Source organism: Leuciscus leuciscus (assembly GCF_965113295.1).
Source record: "Leuciscus leuciscus genome assembly, chromosome: 3".
NCBI classification, from domain to species: domain Eukaryota; kingdom Metazoa; phylum Chordata; class Actinopteri; order Cypriniformes; family Leuciscidae; genus Leuciscus; species Leuciscus leuciscus.
This window is the reverse complement of record NC_138727.1, coordinates 47,623,373-47,645,247: the sequence shown is the minus strand read 5'-3', so window position 1 is coordinate 47,645,247 and position 21,875 is coordinate 47,623,373. Positions and strand designations below refer to the sequence as shown.

Genomic DNA, 21,875 nt, shown 5'->3' with positions numbered 1-21,875 from the left:
AAGTATTCACGTTTAAACACAATTTAAACAACGTATTATTCAATGCATTACTTTATATATTAAGTAGATCAAGCAAGTGGTCAAATATTTAACCATGTACTTATATTAAAATCTCAAACATTTTAAATTAAAACTTAAAATTGACAAAAACAGCCGACTCTCGTGCCTTTTCCTTTGCATTTAAATTTTAATACAATAAATCTTGCATGTCACAAAGAACTTGTTTTTCCACTTCCACGAATGACACGAGTGTTGTTCATAATGCCGCCTTGTTGAGGTAAATTGTAGTTCCCCTTCGAGGGAACTCGCACTGCGTCGTCGTCGTGACGACACTATGGGAACGCCCTCAGCGTAACGCATCTGAAGCATGAATGAAATCTGTCCAATCCTGATTGGTGCTGCGTCATGACGTAGTAGATGACGGCATAACCGGAAGATACAAAGGGACGCCGGCACAAACACACGTTAGCTTTTTGCTCTTCAGCAAAGCGCTCTGTGTGAAACTGTTTGTCCTATTTGGTGTTGTTTGTCCTATAAGAATTGTCCCAAATAACGTCTGCATTGCAATATAGAATCTAGTGGTTCGGATCTCGCGTTTGCCGAGGCAGCGCGTAGATTACGGGTCTACTCTGCAATAAAGATTCTGTGACTGATCTCGCGTTTGCCGAGGCAGCGCGTAGATTATGTCTGCATTGCAATACAGAATCTATAGCTCGGGTCTCGCGCTTGCCGAGGCAGCGCGTAGATTACGGGGCTATTCTGCATTAAAGATTCTGTGTGGGTGCGAGGCATGCACAGTCAGCTCCTGAGGGTGCTGGCTGTGTGTTCATTGAGAAATATCTTGACGCACACAGCCGTGCGTTCCGGGTGTTTCAGCCTCGCGCCCGTTGGCTTTCTTCTCGAGAGATGAAAGCCAAATATATTGTGAACGACTCGAATCTCGCATTTGCCGAGGCAGCGCGTAGATTACGAGTCTGCTATAAAAGGGACACACACGATCTGTGAAATAATACTGTTTGGGTGCGAGGCATTCACAGTCAGCTCCTGAGGGGGCTGGCAGTGTTCATTGAGAAATATCTCGGCGCGCGTGCATAGAAAAAAGCCGTGCGCTGTCGGATGTTTCAACCTCGCAATTGTTGACTTTCTTCTCGAGGGATGAAAGCCGATATATTGTGACCGACGGCTCGAATCTCGCGTTGCCGAGGCAGCACGTAGATTACGAAACCGTTTAAATAAATATTAAACTAAACAAACAGTATTGTCTGGTGATTATGGCTGCATTTAATTCTTAATGGAATTAAAATGATGGAATATTATCTGACTTTGAGAAGTTATATATTTTAATTCAGCCTACCACCGTTTCACTTATCTAGTGTTTTTGGCTGCATTTAATTTTGAGGAATTAAAATGTTGAGCCTCGCACCGACAGGTGCAAAAAGAGTGTCGCCTCCCGCGCCCCTCCCGAGGGAGCCTGGCAAAGGAGACGGCGCTCTTGCGGCAAGCCTTCTGAGCCTAAGGTCGATCTGAGGACCGTCCTTTAGGCAAAGAAGGCTTCTGCCAGGTGGTCCTAGCTGCGGCCGGACCACTCAGAGCTGTCCCCCCCGGGGTGGAGCGATCGAGGTCGCCTCCCCCCGGAGCTCTCAGGAAATCAGTGCTGTGTTCCCGCCGTCCAGTACGCTTCGGGCCACACTGATTTCCCGCGCACGCACGCCGCTCCAGCCGCCTCTAGAAAGACCTGCGGCTGGGCAGCGAACGCGTCCGCACACCGAAAATCATTCTCGACTGCTCCCTGCCGGTCAGCCGCTTCAGGGGGTCGGGAATGAGGCTCGGTTGACACCCGAGGCCAGCCTTGAGAGGCTGGTTCCCTTAGTAGATTATCTCGGCGCATGGTCATGCTTCCGAATATATCTGCGTGGGCCCTGCGTACTGTAGAGCTGGGTTACAGACTGCAGTTCAGCTCCCCTCCCCCGAAGTTCAACGGGGTGGTCTGGACTGTGGTCGGCTCAGAGCAGGTTCGGATTATGGAACAGGAAGTTCAATCCCTGTTGGTCAAGGAGGCCATAGAACGTGTTCCTCTGCCAGACAGGGAGTCCGGGTTCTACAGCCGGTACTTCATAGTTCCCAAGAAGGATGGGGGGTTGCGTCCAATAATAGATCTCAGGCACTTGAATCGTTCTCTGAGGAGATTCAGGTTCAAGATGCTCACAATTCCAGCCATCGTGAGTCAGATCCAGTTCGAGGACTGGTTCGTCACGATAGATCTGAAGGACGCATACTTCCATATTTCCATCCTTCCATGTCACAGGAAGTTCCTGAGGTTCGCTTTCGGGGGCGAAGCGTACCAATATCGGGTTCTTCCCTTTGGCCTAGCTCTTTCCCCTTGCACCTTCACCAAGTGCATGGATGCAGCGCTGGCTCCGCTGAGACTCCAGGGCATTCGTGTACTCAATTACATCGACGACTGGCTAATATTAGCCAAGTCGTACGATATGGCAGTTCGGCATCGAGATGTCGTTCTAGCCCATATCAGGTGCTTGGGGCTGAGACTCAACACAAAGAAAAGCGTGTTGACGCCCTCCCAGAGGACTATGTTCCTGGGAGTGGTATGGGACTCCACGACGATGCGGGCACAAATGTCTCCTGCACGGGTGGAATTCATACGGGCGATGGTCTCCAGAGTGAAGCTAGGCCACAACCTCACTGTGAAGCAGTTTCAGAGACTGCTGGGGCTCATGGCAGCAGCGTCCAACGTCATACCTTTGGCCTGCTACACATGAGACCCCTACAGTGGTGGTTGAGAGCCAAGGGGTTTTCCCCGAGGGGAAATCCGTTCCGTATGATCAGGGTAACGCGCAAATGCCTTCGTTCTCTCGTCATATGGAGGAAACCTTGGTTCCTGTCCCAGGGACCGGTGCTGGGAGCATCATGTTGCCGGAAAACCGTTTCAACAGATGCCTCCCTCACTTGGTTGGGGCGCGGTCATGGACGGCCGCTTTGCGAGAGGTCTGTGGGAGACCCGGCATTCTTCCTGGCACATCAACTGCCTGGAAATGCTGGCGGTCTACAAAGCTCTGAGGAGCTTTTTCCCAGACTTCCGCGGCCACCATGTCCTGATACGCTCGGACAACACTTCTGTAGTCGCGTATCTGAATCATCAGGGGGGTCTGAGGTCGCGCCCTCTATGCAGACTGGCACACCAGATCCTTCTGTGGTCCCAGGGGAAACTGTCGTCTCTCAGAGCGATGTACGTCCCCGGGGACCAAAATCAGGGAACAGACGTCCTGTCGAGGCGGGGGCTGAGGCCCGGGGAGTGGCGACTCCACCCAGAGGTGGTGGAAGCCATGTGCGTGAGATTCGGCCCAGTGGAAGTGGATCTGTTCGCGTCTCAAGAGACGTCCCACTGTCCACTGTGGTTCTCTCTCAGGCATCCAGCTCCGCTGGGGCTGGACGCCATGATGCAGACGTGGCCAAGGCTGCGTCTGTACGCATTTCCCCCGATCGTTCTGCTCCCGGGAGTCTTGGAGCGAGTCCGCCGGGAGGGGATCAGCCTACTTTTAGTAGCACCCCGCTGGCCGACCCGAGTATGGTTCTCGGACATTGTAGCACTGCTGGACGGCCTTCCGTGGCAGGTCCCTCTGAGGAGAGATCTGCTGTCGCAGGCAGGGGGCACAATATTTCACCCCCGGCCAGAGCTGTGGAACCTCTGGGTCTGGCCCCTGAGGGGGCTCGGTACCTAGAGGCTGGCCTGTCAGCAGATGTTGTCGAGACCCTACTCAGCTCCAGGGCTCCTTCTACCAGGAGACTGTACAGCCTGAAGTGGAATGTGTTTTCCACTTGGTGTAGAGAGCGTGAGGTGGACCCAGTTAACTGCCCAGTGGCTTCAGTGCTGGAGTTCCTCCAAGATCGTTTCTCCGCCGGTCTTACCCCGTCCACACTTAAGGTGTATGTGGCTGCCATTGCGGCTTTCCACTCGCCTATAGGTGAGGGGCCTTTGGGGAAGCACCATCTGGTTGTACGTTTCCTCCGTGGGGCTCGGAGGATGAGGCCTGCGGCTCGCTCCAGAGTTCCAACCTGGGACCTGGCGGTGGTACTTGAAGGGTTGGCTGAGGCCCCCTTCGAGCCACTGGAGTCGGCTGAGGCAAAGAACCTGACCCTTAAGGTGGCCTTTCTCCTTGCTATCACCTCTCTGAGGAGAGTGGGGGATCTCCAGGCCTTGGCTATAATGCCAACTTGCCTGAAGTTTGCCCCTGGCGGAGTTAAGGCCATCTTACACCCTAGACCGGGCTATGTGCCCAAGGTGCCATTTAATGTGGCACGGTCAGTGGTTCTTCAGGCATTCCATCCTCCACCTCACGTGACGGCGGAAGAGGGGAGACTTCCCCTGCTCTGCCCGGTCAGAGCCCTGAGAGTGTACCTTGAGAGGTCCTCTCAGTGGAGGAAGTCAGACCAGTTGTTGGTGTGCTTTGGTTCACCCAAGAAAGGGCTGCCTGCATCCAAGCAGACAATCAGTAATTGGATTGTTCAGGCTATAGCCATGGCTTATCAGGTGCGCAGTCTGCCTTCACCTATAGCTGTGAGGGCTCATTCTACCAGGAGCATGGCCTCCTCGGTAGCCCTCCTTTCTGGAGCCTCGCTTCAAGATATTTGCGAAGCGGCTGGGTGGGCCACTCCACACACCTTCATAAGATTTTATAGTCTGCAACTCCCTGTGACGCCTGGCGCCAGAGTGATCGCGTCCTAAGTGTGCCTGGTCTCCCAGCTTCACACTAGGGTGGCGTGCTTACGGTGTGGCATAGTGGGCATTGCGTTCCCATAGTGTCGTCACGACGACGACGCAGTGCGAGTTCCCTCGAAGGGGAACGTCTCGGGTTACGACTGTAACCCTTGTTCCCCGAGAAGGGAACGAGACACTGCGTCTCGTCGCCACACCTATCACGGGCAGAGCGCGTGCTTCATCGCAAAGGAGCTAACGTGTGTTTGTGCCGGCGTCCCTTTGTATCTTCCGGTTATGCCGTCATCTACTACGTCATGACGCAGCACCAATCAGGATTGGACAGATTTCATTCATGCTTCAGATGCGTTACGCTGAGGGCGTTCCCATAGTGTCGTCACGACGACGACGCAGTGTCTCGTTCCCTTCTCGGGGAACAAGGGTTACAGTCGTAACCCGAGACGTTTTCCTTGCTTTACGTAAAAGTATTTTTACGTATACTTTTAAAGTTTTCCTTGCTCTTAAAGTAAAAAAGATGACTGTGATTTATTTATTTATTTAATTAAATACATTTATGGTGAGATTACTACATTTTATTTAATTAAATGCATTTATTGTGAAATTACTACATTTTCAGGTCAATCTGTGTTCATTTTGACCACGAAACATGCGCTGTCACTTTAATTCAGCGTTTGCAGCGCAGCAGAAATAGACTCGGTGCGGAAACGATCTCTGCACTGCTGTATACGCACCGCTCCTGGAACGGATCGACGGACTGCAACCGCGTGCAGTGTGAAAGCTCTTACCTGAACATGGGTATGGGAAAAAATAAGCACCGCATACGGAGTATGTGCGAAACGGGCGTAACGTCACCTACAGGAATCCAGATGACCAACAATAGCCTTGCTAATGAGCTCGCGATTCACAACTTCACCAGGCGTGAAAAAGCCTCGGAATCTGAGTAGAAAACAATGTTTACAAGCAAACACATTTACCAAAAATAATGCCCATAACAGGTTCGAATATTAAAGGCTGCCTAATATTCGTTCGAATAACATTATTTAAAAAAATATTTGAATTCAATTCGAATAACGAAGTTCGGAGTCAAAGCCCTAATAACTAATGACTTAAAGTAATAATGAAGTATTAAATGTTTTAATTCATCGCTCAACAGAAATTAGATTGAAAACAAGCTTTGATAAATAAATAAATAAAATACAGTTTTAAATGTATTTTCTTTATACAATATATTATAATTCCTTTCTTTTTGTGTTTAAATATTGAGGTGAAATGTGACCTGGACATGTTTTCATGAGATTCGCCCACTGAATGCCAAAATGAAATGTATAAACTTGTGAATTCAGGTAAACATTTAGAGATTAAACTCCCCCAGCAATAAAATCCGCTCTCTTTGAGGATCTTATGTCGCACAGCTTCTACCGAGGCTTGTGAATCGAGGCTGTGTTTGGTGCAGTCTTTCATTTCCATAAAGGTTCATTATGTACGCCCTGCTTGTGGTTGTGAGTCAATTTGCAAAGGCATTTTGTGAGGCAAGCTCCAATCAATGGCAATCGAATGAGAGAGCCAGTCACTGGAGCAGAAAACAGGAAGCCAGTCATTGACCTCATCACAATCCAGCGCAGTAATTGTGCTCTATTATCAACTAGATTCGCACGTTCCCTGTGCCTGCTAATTCTGTTATATTCAGTTATTTCGTTATGAAATAATGCGTTCAAAAGCGAGCTGTGAATGGGCTCATGAGGAGGCGCAGATGTAATCTGATTACTTTTTTTTTTCTTACATTTTCTCAATTTTGTCGGGCAAATCTGAGGAAAAATCTGTAAAATCCAAGCAGAGAGTGATTCAGTCTTATTGGTAGATGAAAACTACAAAATATTGATATTAAATATTTTAAAATATTCAAAAGGGTCGAGTGCTTCTAGAGATGTGAAATGTCTGACAGGCCCCCACAAAATAATTAAAATGATAATTGGTTTGACCCTTATTTTTACTCATACTTTTGCTTTTCTGCTTGAGCAGTTCAGAGTTAATTTTTTTATTTTTTATTAATAGTTTTTGCATTTCTATGTTCAAACATTTGAAAATAAATATGATTGGTATGATAATTAAAAAAAACTATCAGTAGATAATCTTAAAATAGTGATATAAATGTAATTGGTGTGATATAGCCTATAAAAAATTTAACATTTAAAATTTTAAATATAGAATCAAATATAAAAATAGCAGTCGATAACTTTAAAATAATAATTTTAACATAATTTGTGTGATATATTATAATAATATAAAATAAAATATAAAAATGGTCATATAAAACATTTCAGTTGATAACCTTAAAATAACAATATTTATATAAATGCTGTGATGCATTAAAAAAAACATAATACTAATATGAAATAAAATGTAAAAAATGCAAACAAAAATCAGTCAACAACATTAAAATAATATTAATATAACTGGTGTTATATAATAAAACAAATAATAATATACAATTTTGAATAAAATCAAAAATTAAAAACAAAAATAATATTCAAAAATGTTTGATAACCATTTCATACATACAGTTGTTAGCAGGTCGAGTGTGAATAGGACCGCAGTCAAAATGCTCACAGATCAGATCCCACAGTTTGCTGGCTTTAGGAATGAGATCATTGCCGGAAATGTTTTGCCGCTATATGTGAACAAAGCGATCACAATTTCAAAAGTGTTTCAGTGGTGGAGTGTACAGTAAATAATAACAGCTCAAAAAGCCTATCGGTAGTCGACACATCACTTATTAATTTGCATAAGGTGTAAGTTGCCACGCCCACATCACCATCAGTGACTTTGAAACATCACTGACAAACCCTGACTCATCACTGCATGTTTCTGCAGTTCCCTTGAGAAAAGACATGTTTCTCTTCACAGTTTGTCAGCACTGTGGAAAATGTGTTTTCACAAGTTACTTATTCCAACAGCTCAGCAAGTTCACAATAGACTCGGCAGACAAGCTCCCTCAGACCACACGAAAACATCTAAAAAGTCCGTTACAAGGCTAAAAAACGTCAAAATCTCACCCAAACCTGAGACCACCAGCACTACATCCCTGCTCGGCTCTTAAGATGCAAAAAAAAACCCCAGCTCACCTTCACAGCTGAAGGTCCTGCCCTGTGGTCGTGAATGTGAAAGTATCTCAGGCCAGTCAAAATGTCAAGCTTCCTGCAGAGCAATGTGAGCAAAAGGCAGCAGAGACTATAAATACCCTGTTGTGTGGGGCTGGACGGAAACAGCTAAAAGGTAAGCTCTCCGTCTTATCAACAAGGCTTGAGACGCTCGGGTCGGGGACATAGAGTTTAGAAACTCTAAAAGGCTTTAGTGTCTGTGAAGAATGCCTCAAACCAAAGCATTAATATTTTACACCTCACCCACACATACATAATGAAGCATTCAAGACACTAGGTGTGATGGAAAGACTACTACTCCTCCTACTAAAGAAATATCATCTCATGTTAACCAGACTTTCAAACAAATTAACAGTAGCTAGATTGTTTTTGCACAATCGTCTAGTACTGTCTGTTGTTAAAACCATAAGAAATTAATAAGGGATCTGCTTCAAACAGGGTATGAAACTTTCAGAAACTTTATGTAATTATAATACTTATTGATACGATCGAACGTTAAAGGAACATTGTATTTGATCATTCTGCAAACATTATAGGAGAGTTACTTTAGAATGTTCTCGGAACATTCCGAAACGAGTGGTAACATTTAAAAAACGTTCTATTAACGTTACTGGAAGATTATTTGTTCATAACTTTGAGAGAATCTTGCCTTGTTAGCCGGGAAAGTGGTAAAAATTATACAAAATCCAGACACGTTTACCAACATAAATGAGAAACTGTTCACAGAATTTTTTATTGTATGCAAAAAAAAAAAATCGAAAAAAGTTAATCTTATGATGTCCAGGTTCTATTTAGGCCCAAAATACCAAAATAAAACATAAGAAACTATACATTTATATAAGTTAAGCCTTTTAGGACCATTATTTAAGACAATTAAGATGCTTTTGACATTAATTAATTATATTTCCTCCTCAAATTAATACAATATCAACAATATACTTTTATTTATTTATTTATAATTCATTTATTACATTAAAGTAATGAGGATATGGGGGAAATTCAGTGTGTCATGAAAATGCTAAAAATCTTGATAGTCCTAATAATAATAATAATAATAATAATGCAAAAATCTTGATAGTCCTAATAGTACTACTAATAATAAAAGCATAAAATATAATTGAAATAGTATTTAAAATAGTATGAGACATTTATTTCGGGGTAAAATGTCACTCCAAAAGAGTTCTTGACAAGTTTTATGCGATTGGTTCTTTTACTAGTACATGAAGAGTTGTTCAGCTCGCGTGGAGCCCGTCATACGCCCAGTCAAACAGAAAACATGGACACTGGAGCTCAGAGTGTGATCGGCAGGCCGGAGGGCTGTGGGCAGAGAGGATGAGAGGATGAGAGATGTTGATGCGAGGCATTGATATTGACAGTCTGGGCTGTTAGCATTCCGCCCGCTCGCTCCTGAAAGTCACTGGGATTAGATTCATCAGAGCTGATGCAATCCCAGCACTGCAACAGGGATGTCCTCCGACAACTGCCACTAATCCGCAGGCAACACACTGAAGCTACATGACTAAAACAACACTGCAGAAACAACTACTCTTCTAATGAAAGTGTGCATCTTGATCATCACCTTTTTTGGCCCCAAAACGTATTTGGGCACTTGGACAATGATGATGTATGAATATCATTTCAATAGACCAAAACACCCCACCCCTATTAACTGGTTCTCTTCAGTAATTATCTCATCTGAATGGTACGAAAACTAAAAGTTCACACACACACACAATATCATGGACATGATTCGAAAAAGTTAAATGGTCCTGAACATTTTTTTAAAATAGTCACACTATTGTATTGTTCGCGCATTGGAAATAAATGGGAAATAAATTTAATCTAGTGGAAACGTTTAGTACTGCGCCCAAACAAAGTCTTACTGAAAGCTCATTTTTTGTGATATCAACCTCAAATTTGGAACACAACTTGTTTAGATTTTCTCACAGTTTTAGAGTAAAACGTGAATTGGAAAATAAATTTTTCATTTCAAAATTGAAAAAAGTATTTTTGTGCCTTTTTCATAACAATAAACATAAAATTGTAAAACTTTTTTCAAGGTCACTTTTTGAAACTTGTTTCACTTCAGCAATAATATTCCAAGTGACGACGACTTCTGCTCCAAAGCATTCAAGATTTGCGACAGTTTAAGTTGGAAAATTAATTTTCCGAGAATAAATGGATAACCATTCAATACATATAATTTAGTACCATTAAATCCCCTAGAATGCAAAATATGAAATAAAAAACATTATAGAACTAAAACATAGTACAAATGTTTTGACCGCCACGAAAAAGAGCACAAGAGGCTTTTTAGAGCGACTTGAGTGTCAAAAAGCATCCAAATACTTATTATGGTTTACATTTCGCATAAATATTTTCATTGCTTTAACACAGTTCTTTTAAATTCCCTAATATTTCTAGCCTTTCCATAAACGTGGGAACTTTTTACACAGAACCTATGAAAACCGTTCATTTGCAGTAGTGTAACATGCAATCAAGCGTGTAATGGTTGTTCCTGTAAACACTGCTGCTTCTAAAATGATGATTAGAGGCCCGATTGCCCGTTAGCTTCCATCATAATCCGCTCGCCCCACGTCCCTGTCAGAGATGAAACAGCTTATTCCTTCCCCAAAAACACTGCTGACTTGAACGCGCGTGCCACGCTGTCGACCAAAGGCGTCTCGTTTGGTGGTCATTAAAACTGTAAGCAGCTCCTCGAACTCTGCCCACGTGTGAGACGGTGACAAGCCGAGCTCATCCCCGTCCCTCCGGTGTCAGAGCCCACTTTCTCTGTCAGCCATTTTAACTCAGCGTGGAGGAGCTCTGTCTAATACCGCCAGACTAACAATGAGAAAAATGTCAGAGCAATGAAAAATGGAGGCGCTCCTCTGACAGTGTGCCCGCCGTGGGCTTAAATGTCAAAGCGGGATCGGCGGATGCCTGCTCTCTCACCTCAATAAACAGGTCTGTTTGTTAACCGTGTAATCCATGCGCTTTGAAACTGTTATGAACGGAAACTCATTAAGCATGACAGCTGCGTCTATGGTGCACTTACAGACTCTGCTGCTCTGAAACCTAGATTGGTATTAGCTAACAACACACCAATAAGTGTAAAAATACACAGCCCAGTTATTTAGTCATATTTCATGTTTATTAATATGAATGATTCAATGAATAATCAATATGATTCGGTGTACCAACAACAGGTGATTATTACAATATAATGCCTTAAAGGGTCAAACCAAAAGTAAAAAAATATGCAATTACACAGTCATTATACAGAAATTTCTGAATGGTCAGATTCAAGAGAGTGGTGTAAAAATATCTAATCTAATTAAAATATAATATTAGTTAAATAAATATGATTTATTTATTCATAAATAAATTGTTGTATTTTAATATTGTGCATATTTGAATATATTTAAGTAAAACAATTTTTTTTAAAGTAACTATACTAAAAAACATGAAAAGTAGGCCTACTATTAAATATTATTCCAAATGTATTCATGTTTTTTTTTTTATCTTAAATATCTTAACATTAATATGAGTTTTTGAATGGACAACCATCTTGAATGGACTTTTTACTGAGCTCTTTGCAGTGCATTATGGGATGATCGTCTCTGCAAAAGATCGAGGCGATACTGAGTGCCTACCAAAATAATGAATGCAAAATAATTTTTCTGCCTATATTTCGGCACCAGAAGCGTGCATACGTTGACTTCAAATGCTGGTTTTGAAACCACAGCCTCAAACATGAAAGTTTTTTTTAAGGCCACAACTAGAACTGTGCACATGTGAATTTGTGCTCATGCATTATAGTTCATTATAGTTCGAGCTCGATTGCAATCCATGCAGCATGAAAACCGGCACTAAATGACACTGAGGTCAAGTGAAATCCACCCAGTAAGTAACACATGCCAGTGTCCGATAACACAGCACAAAACTCAACACTTCTGCTAGGGCTGGAATCAGCCGCATGAAACCCCGAAACATCAAACCCAACCAGAGCAACGGCCCTCTGCTGGCATCCAGGCATGGAGATTACCTCCTCAGTGCATGCTCGTGTGCTTGCAATGTGTAACAAGTGGTGACTAGCAGCAGATAAACCTGGCAGGGAGATGAGCAAGCCACACACACACACACACACACACACTGCAGCATCAGAAGTAAAGTGTGACGTGTCAGTATTCCTCTAGCACGGCGGCACCTATCCCTTTTTTTGCTGGGCTCTGTATTTCACTGGATCAGATACTTGATGGCTTTTCCATCACCGTGGCAATAAGCCTGGCCTTAAGTATGTGTGTGTGTGTGTGTGTGTGTGTGTGTGTGTGTGTGTGTGTGTGTGTGTGTGTGTGTGTGTGTGTGTGTGTGTGTGTGTGTGTGTGTGTGTGTGTGTGTGTGTGTGTGTGTGATGCTGCAGTGCTGTGATAGGCAGACTAGTAGAAGCCAGGGAAAAGAGTTAAGTAGTTCTCAGATTAATCTCAGTATACAGAGCACAAATATACATACACTTGCTTGCCACAGTGTTCAGAGCTTAAACCAGTTCGAGTTTAGGATTACCGAATTACAAATCCCACATTCAGCTCAGACTGAAACAAGATATGCATTTCCTGAACGAAACGGCTGTGTCTGCAAAGTTTTAAATAGGTTGGTAGCACTTTACAATAAGGTCTCATTTGTAAATGTATTAACTAATATAAACTAACAGTGAGCAACACATTTTTACCTTTTTGTTAATGTTAGTTAATAAAAATACAACGGTTCATTGTTTGTTCAGGTTAGTTCACAGTTCTGCAAAGTAAATTTGTTTTAAATGCATTAGTAAATGTTGAAATTAACTGATGTTGTTAACAAATGATAGCTTATAGTAAGTGTTACCAATAAGTTTATGTTTCAGGCCTAAGCAAAATGCTGCATCAGAGCTGGTTTGACATGAGAATCAAGACAATGATTTTGAGCGGCTTTGCAGATGTTAAAGGGTTTATTCACTGCTGGCAAAATGGGCTTTCAATAAAACTTGGCTGCCTTTGCCGTAGAAAGGAGATTTTTTATAATCGGTGCTACTTGAATAGAAAAAAAATGCTTATGTCTTCCCTTTTGCCCAATAGGAAAACTTCAACACCCATAATGCACTGGGCATGTTGCCATCCAAGGCCACTCCCACCCGTCTGCTATGGGTACGCCTGAGCAGAGTCAAATACCGCCTTGCTTCAGTAGGAAACACCTCTAAGCAAACTTCTAGTCATAATGGTGTCGACTTGTAATGTTCCCGGGTGCAAGAATTAAAAGAGTAAACATTGCAAAGAGTCGTAAATATGGAGAGAAAGCTGTGATGGAAAATCTATAAAACCTCCATGTCCATGTAAGAAAGATGCTGTCATAGTTTTCCATTTTTACCATAATGCTATTTAAAGAGTAGACAGAGTACGATACGATTTTCAGCGATAACCCTACCCTTACAGTAACTGTTCTGTTAATAACCCTCTGATGATCCGACCGATTCCAATAAACGCGGAAGTATAATAAATCCGTAGTTTTCACGGATGCCCTGGAGCTGTCAAAAGTCGGCCGGATGATTGCTGACAAATAAACATGAATTTCTCAGTTTAGGTAACACAGAGAACAAGTAAACATTGTTCATTTACATATACAGTACTTCCGACATTGTAAGAATACAAAGCAGGTTGAAAATCGGTTAATGTACACTTTAAATAAAAAAATAAAAAAACTAATCACAGTTCATCATGCAAATAAATGCAATTCAGAATGCAAATGTCACAATGACATCATCACTGTAGTTCCATTTGGAATGCTGAACATTTTATTAAAGTCGATCTTACATTTTCAAATTGAATTTATAAGCACAATGTTAAAAACCACGTATAGACCAACTAAGACTGAAACTACCTACAAAACTAAATTGGAAGAAGCCTTTAGATTCAGGCTGAACTGACTGCACAAGTTTAACACTGGGTGATAGGGAACAATCCTTGACCCGAATGTTGAGTAATAGCAATACAGCACCGTCTTGAAAGAACATATTTCGATCAGACGGTATTCTTTTATTGTTTTAAGATTGTTTAAAGGTGTTTCTCATGAACTTGCTGAGAAAGAGCTGAGCATGTCAAAGTCTTTCAAAGTCAAACATACATCACAGACAAAATTAAAAAGTCAAAATTACATCACAGCTGATTTATTCAGGAAATGACATTCATTTTGACTATGTTGATTTCACATAATTTAGTTTCTATAAGACCTGAAACACATTAGCGGCAACCGAACAGAAATACAATTATGTGCAGCATTTAGATAATTCATTAGGTCTAATGCAGCGTTGCTCAAATAAAAATGGGGCCAGGTCTGTTCTGATGGGGTCACGAGCAGCAGAAACGACTGTTAAATACACATAATGAAACCTTAAGTAACCTTAAATAATATAATCATAGTTCAGGACCTGAAAAATAAACAGGCTTATCAATTTTTCAAAAGGAGGAAACTTTCATTTAGGGGGGATCATTTGAAAAGTGCCAGACATGTCAAAGGTCTCTAAACCAAGAACCACCAGATCAACTCTCACCCATCATGGGTTTTATGAGGGCTTAAAAATCACCAAGTTAGGGTCTAATTCTGGCCAGTGTCGGCAAAGCAATGAAATTATACTGAGCGCAGCACATAACAGAACCAGCGTCTTGTTTACACCCGGTTTATGGTCTATGGAAAGAGGTAGTTTATTGAGGGTGGAAAAGAAAGAGAGACACTGCTATAAAAAACACTCAATGTGTGGGGAGTAAATATGTTTGGTGATCTGATGTGATACACATATATATATACATATCTATATCTATATATATCTATATCTATATCTATATCTATACATCTATATATATATATACACATATACACACACACATCTATCTATCTATCTATCTATCTATATATATATATATATATATATATATATATATATGGTATCATTTTTGACATTAGTTAATGCTTTTGGTATCATGAACAAAAAAACTTTTTATAGCATTTATTAATGTAAAATAAAAATCTGTTATTATTAAACTAGTACTAATAATAATGATTCTTAACATCTTTTTATGCATTTGATTTTGTTTATTGTTACTTCACATTTGTTCATAACTTGAAATGTTAAAAAGTATTGTATCGATTGTATCGACTGTACAACTAAATGTAACATTAACAAAGTATTTAAAAGTACAAATATAACAGTAAAAGATAATTAATGTTCATTGTTAGTTCATATAAGCCCTAATGCAATTTACAAACTGAACCTTACTGTAAAGCTTCCAATTAGACCAATTTGAAGAATTTTAAAAATGTCTGAATACAAATGTTTAATAATCGAAAAAAAATTAATCACTCCACCGATACAGAATGCAATAAAAAAATGCATGCAAAAACTTTTAATCAGTGATTAAATGCACATTATAAATGCATATTTTCCAATCACAGTCCATATTCCTGTTAAACATTTATTCCAAATATCGGTTCCGATGTAGTGTAATATTCCTGTATAGCGTATACAAGCAAATAAATCCAGAACAAACAAAGACATCAATGTTTTCTTCCCTGTGCTGTGTTCTGTTTGCTCTTGGCATTTATTACACTGCATTTAGCAGACTGATTTAATCAAATCATTCATCTTCATTTCAACAATAGCAGACGAGAGGCTAAAGGATGAATAGGGAAATGTAGGCCAGCAACCCTTCTAAAGACATTCATCTGCATGCTGATTTATGTTCATTTCATTTAAGGTTATAAATGATTCTCTCTCCTCCTCGAGCTTGACATATCCCTGCTGGCGGTTATCTCGCATATCTCAAAGATATGCATAAACATTCACCTACAGGAGAGACTCAAAACAAGGTGTTTATGTGACGCGTGCATAATTGAAATACGGCCGTATTAAATTCTCCTCTCAAGCTCCCTGTCAGATCTGATCGTACATGCGTTTTATAAATGAGCCTCCAGATGTCTCTAAACACTTTCTTCCTGAAATTCTCTGGTGACCTGGATGAACTTCCAAAGACACTCATTCTTCAAAGCACACTTCCTTCCTGATACACACAAACAGAGGAGTGTGTGAACAAAGCCATGCTGAGTAATGGTTGGTCAGGTGCTAATAAGACGAGGGTTAACATAACCCCATTATTTATCTAACGACAATTTGGAAGGAAAGGGACAAGGGTCATGTGAGGTGAACAAAGCATCACGGGATAAGATCTGAAAACTGCCTTCCTGGTTGTACATTACTGGAAGAGCTGGATTTATTATTGGTGGATACGAAAGTCCGTGACTCTACGGTGGAGAAAGAGTAATGGTCAATTTTGATCATGTGTGCCATGATAACCAATCACATTACAGCCTTGACTTCATTGAATTTCATTCAGAGTAGTGCAACAGTCAATCACTGCTAGAAATAAAGGAGAAGTGCCTTAAACTGAATCCCATCTGTTGCACAATTGTCCGTAACTTCTCTTATAAAACAGCATTGAAGATTAGCAGACAGGCTATCGATTCATTACATTATTCAATTTTCCCACAAAATCAATTTATTCAGCGTAAGGAAGCCTCTCCTCCATTGACACCCATTAAAAAAAAAAATATATATATATATATAATTCCCCCTTACTTGGATGTAGAGACCTGCACTCCCGCGGGAGTCCCGCGGGACCCGCGGGACCCGACGCAAAACAGAGCGGCGCGGGACAAATTTTGAAAGGTCATTGCGGGAGCGGGCGGGATGATGAAGGTGCACTTGCGGGTGCGGGCGGGGGGGGGATGATACGCTGCACTCCCGCAAATTAAATATGAGTGTAAAGTAAAATATATAAATTATTAAAGTAGCGTACATAATTTGTAGTTGTGAGGGAGATTCTGTTTGGCAGCAATAAAAACGTTTTAAGCAGCCTAAACTTGGATGTTGTCGTTTGGGGTAGGGCGGGGCCTAATCTCACGCACACTTGTTTAGAGACAATTCCTTCCCGCTGTTCGAATTCGAAAGCTTCAAGTTCAAAATAGACAGCATGGAGGAGGAAAAGAGCACCTCTAGTGCTTCAGATATAGGCCTAAGCGCTTCAGATGTAAGTACTTCTCTAAAGAAAGGCACATTTACAAAAAAAAAAAAAAAAAATCACGAAACCTCAAATCAGACATTTGGCAGTCTTTTTCGGTTGTGCATGATGGAGAGGGGAATCAACTACCTTTTGCCTGTTGCGATAAATGCCAAAAGGTGTTAACATACAACGGACACAAATCGCATTTTTTTCCAAGACCTTTCGTGAGACAGAAAGTGAACATACATCCTGCCTGCCGTCTTGCGGGCATTTGCGGGCGGGAGCGGGACATAATATCACAGATGCGGGCGGGAGCGGGACTAAAAATGACAAATCTTTGCGGGAGCGGGCGGGAGCGGGACTGAACACTGCGGGAGCGGGCGGGAGCGGGACTGAAAATTGTGTCCCGCGCAGGTCTCTACTTGGATGCTTGTCTTAAAGCAGCTTTGTTACTGGACTAGTCAATAGCAACATACATTATTAGCATGTAGCAAATAAGTTTTAGACAAGTTCAGTTCATGCTAAAAGACATTTTTAAAGTGGACCTATTATGCTTTTTTTCATGTTCAACTTTCTTTAGTGTGTGATGTTGCTGTTTAACCATAAGTCACTCCGACACGAGTTATTCTCTATATCAGTTAGGCTTGGGCGGTATTCGAATTTTGATACCGTCAAACCTCCTCCCTATTTTACCGGGGTATACGGTATTACCGTGACTAATTAAAAATTATGACATAATGGGCTCAGACGGCGTCACCAAACTGTTGGCTTGTGCCTACACCGTTCAGAAACTGAATGCCAGATCGGGCAAAAAATAAATAAAAAATCAAGCCCAACCCCTGCACGTTGTGTCTGAGTCAGGCCGACGGCATTAACTGTTATTATGAGCCGGAGCCCACCATTATTCAACATAATATCTGTGTGCGTGCAACAAGCAAAAAGTGCCTCTGTAATCCGGTGACACGTGTCCATTGATTTTTATTAATACAACTTTTCTGCAAAGATGGAAGTTGACGATCGCCATCTCTGTAGTGAACGCGCCTATAGAGAGAAATGCACATCATTACACAATCAGAGAGTGGCCTTTTTTTTTTTCGTTTTGAATTGTTTCGTTTAAAGAAATTGACGATCGGCATCTGAACGCTATAGAGAGACATGCACATCATGGATTACAGAGAGTACGTTAGGCTAGTCTATTTATTTTCGTTTTGAATGGTTTCGTTTAATGAAATTGACGATCGCATCTCCGTATGAACGCGCCTAGAGAGAAATGCACATCATGGATTACTTAGCCTAATCAGTGAGTAGCCTATTTCTTTTGTTTTGAATTGTTTCGTTTAAATACATTTCAAGCTTTATTTATATATATTTGCCATGTCTGTGAGGCATAGCCTACACTGAGTTTCGGTTAATTTATGAGATTTCAATGCAAGTGACCGCGGCATGCCCATCATGTCATGATTATCCAGGAAATTGGTTGATGAAAAATGTATTAAAATTAAGAAACAATATATACAAAACGAAATTCGTTTTAAAGAGGCCTTTTACAAAACGAAATTTATTGAAGTGGTCAAATCGTCTGACTCCCGATGCGTCCCATCTTATTTGTGCCGTTCACTTTTCATAATCAACAAAGATGGAAAAAATAACATTATAATATTTTAACAAATACGAAACTTAATGCGCTTATTTAATGAACTCGAGAACAAAATGCATCCTGGCAGCAGTGAGTGGGCGGTTGTTTCGGAGATACGACATTAGGTTAGAGGTGTTTACATCTCTTGTATTTACCGCCTTTCCCTTCTCATGCGTTCGGAACCAGAAATATTGCCAAACTGCAACCACACATAAGCAGTTTTTAGGCAATAAATAAATTATATATATTATAGGCTATATAAGTGCCGGTAATGACGGTATTGAAACTGATACCGGTGCTATTTTAAGATCCCGCGGTATCCGATATTACCGTAATACCGCCCAACCCTAATATCAGTGTCACTGTTTCTGAACTCCCTGAAACTGTAGTCTTGAGTTTCCTTTCGTTAACAAACACGTCACAATATTCCTCATTTAAATAATTCCCGCCAAAGGCATACACTAAATAAAGGGGCGGGACTTGGTTGAGTGATTTAGTAGTGTGTTAAACTCGTGGTTATGGTAAGGGGCGGGACATTTCCCAAATACACTCAAAGCGCTTGACCAATCACAACACACTGGTCCAGCTGACCAATCAGAGCACAGTGTGTTTTTCAGATGGAGGGGCTTCATAGAGACGGGAACTAAACAGAGCGTTACTGACAAACTGGGAAGAGAGGAGCTGCAACAATGGAGAATATGTGAAAAATAGTGTGTTTTAAATATTCAAGCATGAAACCCTATTCTAGTAGAGCCTAATAACAAAATCAAGACTTTGTAAAATAGCTTACTAGGTCCTCTTTAATCCTTGCGTACCAGAAGCTTTTCTCTTCTAAATGTTCTCATTTACTTTTAATCAACCCCAAACAGGGTCCAAAATTAAAGCTGAATTCAGTCATTCTTTCCTTCATTACAAAAAGTTTTATTCCTAAAAGAATGACTGTACTTTAAAAAAATAATCCACACTCACATGAAATGAAATGTCTCACATTTTTGTGTGATGCTAGTTGGAAGTGCCAAATGCAATTTTATCTTGAAAAATTGGCTTTAGCGTCCTGCAAGTCAAAATATAAGAGATTCAAATGAGAGAAAACAGCCAACAACTTTTTCCTCAGAAGTAGGAGTTTGTCTAAGATGGCAACACATGTAGAATATTCCTCACATTAAGCCAGCAAAACGAACATACTAATAACAAAAATTCAATCCATCATCTTCCGTTTCCATGAAAGGAGTAGTTGCACAGAAAGACAACAACAGTTGCTCTTAAAAAAAAGTTAAATCGTGTTCTATTTAGAACCCTTGGGTTCTTGACTCAAGTTTAAAGAACCCTTTGTGCCAAAAAGGTTTTATATAAAGAAAAATGTCTTAAATGATTGCATAATACTTTCATGTTGAACAGTTTTTTCTAGTGATAAAGTAGTTTTATAAGCTGTTTATTTCATACAATTGAATTCAAATAAAAAAATTCATTAAAACAAAATTCATTACTTAAAACTAAATCCATAAAATGATGCCTTGATGGAACACTTAAAAGGTTCTACATATGAAGAGTCAGACAGAACCCTTTAGGTTCTAAATAGAACCTTTTCTTCTAAGAGTGATAAGTGACAAAATAACCTATAAACATAAAAAAAATTTAAAAAACAACAAAGATTGTAGAAAATGTACTCAGTTAACTAGCAGGTGAGACTAAAAGTGAACTCTTTAAATAATGGGACCTGGCATTAGTAGGTGTACCAACATTTTTTTCATTTTGCGACCTAAACTCAAAGATGATGGAGCTTTCATTAAGTGCAGGAGAAATTTCATTTAGTGCAAGACCGACCTGCTAACATTTAGAGGACGCAAGATTTCATTGGCCATGGGTACGGCACGTCTCAAAGAGAAGCTTGGCGTAAACTCTCTCTCAATCAATACACCGACTGTAAAGTGATTGAATTCAAGACTCAGAGATCTCCACTGCAGACCGCTGTTTATTGCCCTACACTCCGAGCATCTGAGACTGCTTGGATAAGGATCTATAAATAACTGAATGTGCCATGATATAGAGAGAGGAAGAGATAAGGCAGAAAAGAAAAGGTGACCTGCGAGGGGAGGAACAGAGGAAAGACAAGACTTCCTGAAACACAGCGCAGCAAACCTGACAACTGTGTGAAAGGTCTCGGCCGGGGCGAGCAATAGAGTCGCAAACAAACGCTGCGGACGGATGCATTGCTTTCCTATTATTTTCACAGCAAAAACAACCCAAGTCGAAATCTTTGCTGAAAAGCATTTTTCCACATATAAACTAAAAGGGAGGGCTGATCATGAACTTTTGAAGATGTAGGGCTCAAGAGTACCGCCCACTTTTTCAGCAGCTTTGTTTCTGAAAGTATTTTCCCGTTCCCATTGTTCTTCAAAGGCCTTTCAGAAAACCAGCCAGTTCTACGCCATGATCCAAGCAAAGCTCTGAGATAAATCACCACATTATAACATTTGATTCAAATCTATTAGTGTTGGGGGAAAAAACAACTAGGGTAAATAGACTTTGTACTTGAAATTTTGAAGAAACGAAGTATTTTGCTAATATTTATTAACTCATATTTTACAATAAAAACATAAAAAATATAATAAATGAATAAATGTAGCGGTAACACTTTAGTTTAGGGTCCAATTCTCACTATTAACTAGTGCTTATTATCATGCATATTACTAGGATATTGGCTGTTTATTAGTACTTATAAAGGACATAATAATGACTTATTTTGCATGATCATATTCTATATCCCTCTACCCACCCAATACCTAAACTTAACAACAAGCTTAATAACCATTAATAAGCAGTAATTAGTAAATGAGTTTATCGATGCAAAAGTCATAGTTTATAGTTACTTAATAGTGAGAATTGGACCCTAATCTAAAGTGTGATCAAGGTCATTTATATGTATGCATTGAAAAAATGTATTATATATATATATATGAAGAGTTCAGATGCAAAAGCCTCTAAGTGCCATCTGAAACTTTCTTCTAGAATGATCATTTTTATAAAGCTTGTATATTTAAGTTTAGTAATTTCACTTAAATGACAATTAATAGGTCATTTGCATTGCCATTTAAGTGAAATTATTGAACTTAAATATACGAGCTTGATAAAAATGATCATTCTAGAAGAAAATTTCAGATGGCACTTAGAGGCTTTTGCATCTGAACTCTTCATATATATATATTGTTTTTTTTATAAAATAAAATAAAACATTTAAATGTATAAAAAATAAAAATTATTGGCTA

General features: G+C 40.4%; 1 protein-coding gene across 7 annotated transcripts in view; it reads right to left on the bottom strand.

The window, feature by feature from the left end:
• Positions 1–21,875, bottom strand: part of inpp4b (inositol polyphosphate-4-phosphatase type II B) — a 175,585-nt gene that overhangs the window by 114,220 nt on the left and 39,490 nt on the right. The window contains exon 1 of one of the 7 annotated variants that reach the window (XM_082164278.1): positions 7,292–8,154. The exons of the other annotated variants lie outside the window; for them this stretch is intronic. The gene's annotated coding sequence lies outside the window, so the exon portion shown is untranslated. Of the gene's footprint in view, positions 1–7,291; positions 8,155–21,875 lie in introns of those variants that run through there. 7 annotated transcript variants of the gene reach the window in all.